Source organism: Hibiscus syriacus, unplaced genomic scaffold (genome assembly GCF_006381635.1).
Source record: "Hibiscus syriacus cultivar Baekdansim isolate YM2019G1 unplaced genomic scaffold, ASM638163v2 tig00112289_pilon, whole genome shotgun sequence".
In the NCBI taxonomy this organism is placed as follows: Eukaryota; Viridiplantae; Streptophyta; class Magnoliopsida; order Malvales; family Malvaceae; genus Hibiscus; species Hibiscus syriacus.
Window position 1 is genome coordinate 179,249 of NW_024063295.1, and position 6,000 is coordinate 185,248.

Consider the following 6,000-nt stretch of genomic DNA (forward strand, 5'->3'; position numbering starts at 1 on the left):
GAACGAAGCAATTATGTGTAGTCAGATTGACAGTTATTGTTTCACCATTTTCATTCTTCATATTTTTCTGTCTTATTGGAAATATCTGTTCAAGTCAATGATTTTTAACACATGATGATGTGGGCCTTCAGCATGCCCCAGCATTTGCTGATACGATCGTTCAAAAATGCATCAACAGTCCTAATTCTAATTGAAATGGGCTTTCAGCATGCCCCAATATTTTGCTGATATAAACATTCAGGATACCTCAACATTCCTGATTCTGATTGAAAAAAAAGTTTTCAGCATGCCCCAACATTTTGCTGATATAAATGTTAAAAGTGTGCTCCACATTACTTCTTGTTGAGATGAGCCTCCAAAAATGCCCAAATATTCATATTGCTGCGAGCCTTCAAAATGCCCCAATATTATATTTCTAGTTGAAATGGGCCCTCTAGATCTATCTGATTCACTCTCAATGTCTGTTTGACTGAAATGTCATGATCCCCACGAGGTCTAATTTTTACAATGAACTGTTGTAGGTGCTTGTAGCTTTATTCGTGCCCCAAATCTATTTATCTTGAATACTCTCATTCTGGTATCACTAAACAGTAGTGTTATCAAGTAACTGAAATTCTCTTCATGTTGTCACAAACTTAAGAAGTATTCAATCATTCTGACAGAAACGTCTGAGATATGTGTCTTCTGAATGAGGTGACCATTTTCTGTATCTGGAGGGATTTAGTCAGACAGAGCAGTGAAAATAGCTTGGTAATCCGTTCCAAGCTGACACAGTGGCTTATCATCTTTCAGTGAAAGCCATCTGAAATATACTTTTCTGTGGGAGAGAAACCAATTTATGAACAGTAATTTGGTGCAATAGCAAGACTACATATACAGTGGTACAGGCTCTTGAAAAATCCACACCCATGCAACATGTTGATTTTGATAACAACTCATCTGATTATGAAGCAATCTTTCAGGATGATTTCACAGATATTGATAGTTCTTTCTGATACCGAGGAAATCCTGAATTCTGATTCTGACGAGAATAAACTGTTATACTTGACAAAAACAGGATATTCATAGGTTGAGGCTTCAATAGCCATGAAGAGATGTGGTCCGAATTCATCAATTACAGAGTTGACAGATTTTATATATGCTGCTCAAATGGCTAAGGCTGCTGACGCACTTCTTTCAGGAGAAGATAAGAAGCCATTATGCAATGACTCCAATTACAAGAAAAGGCAAAACCCAGGCTATGATTTTTGGAAAAGGAAGAAGCAGATGAAACTTGAAAAGAAGCTTATTAATGAAGACGATTATGCAATTCATCTTTCAAATCTAATGATTGGTTTTGGGGTTCATACCAAATCAGATCAGATAATCAAAGAACACTTCCAGAAGATGCTATTGGGTTCATCTTTTCTACTACGAGAACATGCACTTGCTCCAGTTAATGTTTGGACTGAAATGTCACAGTACTGATGTTGTAAACCAAAACTTGTAGATTCAAAGTATTTCATACTGCTACACTGAAATGGGCTATGTTCATAATCTGCCAATTGAGAACAAATTTCCTCTTATTCTGCTTCCTCATGTGCCATACATGATGCTTTTCCATTGACAAAGAAATGATGGCCTTCTTGGATCCAAGAACAAAGTTGAACTGTTTATAAACATGTACAGGAAGTGCCAAATTGACAGAAAGGATCTGTAAGGCTCTTGAAGCTTATGACAATGAGCCACCTTCGAGTGTCCAGAAGTATGTTCTTGATGAGTGCTGAAAATGGAATCTGGTATGAGTTGGAAGGAATAAAATTGTTCCACTTAAACCTGATGAGGTGGAAATGCTTCTAGGTTTCCCTAAAAACCATACACGAGGATCTGTATAGAGACATGTTCCATGGTGGTATCAATGTCCTGTCTCTTTTCTCTGGGATCAATGATACAGAAGTTGCCTTTTACTGTCTTGGCATACTTTTGAAAACATATGTGCAAGAACTGAATGATGATCGGTTAGAGCAATTGATGAGTAGATTTGTCGAATTCGACCTTGTTGTCAGTGGCATCCAGCGTAACAACCTTACTGGAAAAATAAATATCATCATGATGAACTAGAAGATTTTTTGTTGGTGCATTTTCTTGAATGACTGCTACGACAGCTGTCTCTTCTGCTCCAATATCCCACTCTTTTCGAATTATGGAACAGTTTAGTTGACAGTAAAACTGGTCATCTTCAACTTTTGGAATCCTGTAACCAATGTTACCCTATATAAAAGGCCTATAAGGGTAGATTCTGTTCCAATGTCTTATTCTGTGCCATAAGTCCTCAAATTCAAATTTAGAAATCTTCTGAAGGACATAATGGATATCATCTTGACAAAGAAAATGATCGCATAGAAGAAGTAGCAATAATGTATCAAGACTTGAGCCAGCATCACGGTATAACCAGAGTGCAGGTAGTGACTTGTTCATGGCTCTATGATGTAATCTTCTAGAGAACATGAATTGATGGTTGGGGAAAATAATCTTTCTGGTGATGCTTATCGCCCTCAGCATGAGATAACGATAATCTTTCTTGATGAGCTGCTAATAATGTCATAGGAGAGTGTCACAAGTTCAATTCTCTAGACTTTATGGCTTCTTGGACCTCTTGCCTTCAAAAATGTGAAGTGCTTCATTATTCTGGCCTCGTTCATTCTTTTTCTACAACAGAGGTAGAATAAGCAACAGTTGCTTCAAGGACCTTCTTCATTTGAGACTGTCCTGTTTGAAAATGTTTTTTCTCCTTTCTTTATTGAAGAATGAAAGAATTTTGTAAAGTATTACCCCTTTCAGGTTCACAATATAATCAAAAACATAAACAATAAGTTTAATGAATATCCAATAAATCAACTACACTTTTAAATCATTCAAAATCATAGTCCTATGACAAGTGTCAAAATTATTGACTGATTTGAGGTGTAGGTTGATTTTGGTAAAGTAGGTTCTTTCAAGTTGGTTCAGTATGTCGCTTCGGGCTTCCACTAACTTGAAGAAATGGTTTTATGTTCATCTTGTAGAGATGCTTCTCGTTTCCAAAATCTCAGGAACGTCTTTGGGATGTGCGGTGCTTCTTTTAAGAGCTTAAAATCGTCTCTTATGTCGTTGTTGCACCATCAATATTCGAGCCACCTTTTCAGGTTTTCAACTCGAATCCTCCTTTGGTTCTAAGATTTATTTAAAAATTTACATCTTGAATCCCCCTTTTATCATTTTCATAACATGCATTAAAGATTTTAAAAACCAATTTTTGTAAATAAAAATCAATCTTGAGAGGCGGAATGAATTCTAAAGATATTCTCTTTTACTTAGAAATCCATGTATGATTAAAATGGACTTTTAGGTACGTAACGTAGGCCATGGCTTATGGTTACGAAAGAAAGGGATAAAAAGGCCCAAATAAAGGGATAAAAGGCCCAAATAAGTGTTTAAGGGTAATCAAACCAAGGATCAATTCATTCTGATGCCATCAATCTTGCCTTGCTTAACTTGGATCTGCTTTGTTGGGGATTTTTCCATCATCTGGATCCCTCTAGACTGCCAAATTTGGATTCATTTCCATTTTCTCATATCTTCAGCATTTCTTGCTCTTCTTGTTCGTACTTGATCAACCTTGTAACTTGAGGCTCAATAAGTCACCATCTTGATTCAATTTTCCTTTTTCTTCTTCTTCTTTTTTTGTTCTCTTTTTCTTTTTCTTTCTTTTCCATTTTTCTTTTTTCCTTCTTCTTTCTTTGCTGGATGAGTATAATACTTCAATTGCTTTGAGCACCTCCTTTTCCTTTGGATTTTGGAGGTTTTCCATTATTCTTGATTGGATTGATCTTCAAGCACTCTGTATTTGACATACCTTGTAGTTCAAAACTTTCATGACTTCATGGAAACTTGTCTTCATAATAAAAATATATTGACAATCTTTATTCTTGTGAGCAAATATCCTTCACCTTGCCCCCTAATGTGGAGGGATCCTTGGTTAGGTTGAATCAGAAGAAAATCATTCAGGCTCAGTGGGACAACAAAGGATAATATATATATATATATATATTTATTATATATATATATATATTAAAGGATAAATGAACAATGTCGTTCGTCATTTTATACACAAAAACCTTTGTAAAAAGAGGTATCTCCAGGGGGATGAATTCAGATTAATTTTACTTACATGAAAATGTAATTAATGCATGATATATTTATTTCAATCAATCACTTTCCCCTTCTTCTTTGAGTATGCCCTAATCACTCGAAATTATCATCAATGAATTGGTCCATGATGCCTTATCTCGTCTCTCTTGTAGTAAAATTTATAGATAATTGAAAGTTTGGTTCTTTTGAGGTCTTTTGGTTTATGATGGTTTTGTGTTTGGAAGGATAAATGTGTGACTCTTAAAGTCATGTATATGGTGGAAGGTAATATCATCAATCATCTCTATCCGATAAGGTAAACATCTAGAGTTGGTGTCTCAAAAATAGGTAGAGACATTTCTTCTGAGTCTCAGATAAATGTAGTGTCAAGATTTGGTTTTGGTAAGGGTCGAGTAATTGGCATTGGATGGGATATTGAAGATATAATTTTACCACTTGCCAATAGATCTATACTTGAAAAATTAAAAGAATATTTAATCTACTGATACTCAATAATCTAAGTAAAATTTGACTCCTTGCTCATAACCATAAAGAACACATATTTATTTATTGCACAAAAGGCGGAGAAAGAACAAAAACATATTCAAATAAGATGCTGAAAATAGAAAGTACTACAGTGATAGATAATACTTCCAGTTGTTTATGCATCATTACTCCTCTATTGTTGGGTGTGTACTTGGCCCAGGATTTTATCCTTATTTGCCCCCCATTTCTTGATCATTTCTTGTGTCAAGACTCCCTTGTCGACGAGCATCCCTATTTCCTTTAACAGTGACCAACAATTCCCTGTTAATGTCCAGATACTCCCAAGTGAAATTACAGAAGCTATTTTGATCATAGCAATGGGCATAAGGCTTTGGTGACACCTTCACCAATCTTGGTGTAATGTATTGACCTTTAACCAATGAGGGTACAGGTCTAAGATAGATTCTTGAAACACCTTCAGAGTTTTCTCGCTCGCGAGGCTATCACTTTCTTTGATCGTTCTGAATGAATGAATGCTCTCATGTTATCGAGGGGGTTCTGAATGCTCATTCGGCTCTAACTGGGGTAATATTAACCAGATTTCTTAAGTTATCCTTTGCCTTACTGGTTTTCAAAAAATCTGATACTGTATCTGAGGTGTCTTTGGGACACCTTCACCAATCTTGGTGTAATGTATTGACCTTTAACCAAATGAGGGTACAGGTCTAAGATAGATTCTTGAAACACCTTCAGAGTTTTCGCTCGCGAGGCTATCACTTCTTTGATCGTTCTGAATGAATGAATGCTCTCATGTTATCGAGGGGGTTCTGAATGCTCATTTCGGCTCTAACTGGGGTAATATTAACCAGATTTCTTAAGTTATCCTTTGCCTTACTGGTTTTCAAAAAATCTGATACTGTATCTGAGGTGTCTTTGGGAGTTTCTGTTGCAACAACAGTTTTCTGAACATTGAACCTTAACCCTTCTTTTATCTTGCATTTTGAATTGCTTTCTCTAAAGGGTCTTGGAAATTTCCCTTAAGGTTACCAGGAACCTTAGCTGACAATTTGGAATTCCAGTCTGATTTATCCAAGGAACTTCTTTATAGGTCTAATTCTCATTTGGAGGCCACTGTGATTGATCAAGTTGTGGAGTAATTGATCTGGCTGAGAGCATTTTTGGATGCAATTTTTCACTCGAACAGTGGAAGGGAGGAAATTGAAATCCTGCACATTCTTTTCTTGTATTAACCCCAGCTTCTTTCTTGACTTTAGTATTGTCAGAGCCTCTTATCTTGCCATTCTTGATAGCTATTCGATGATTTCTCCACTTACGATGATGTCAGAGAAATTATTAGGGACAACC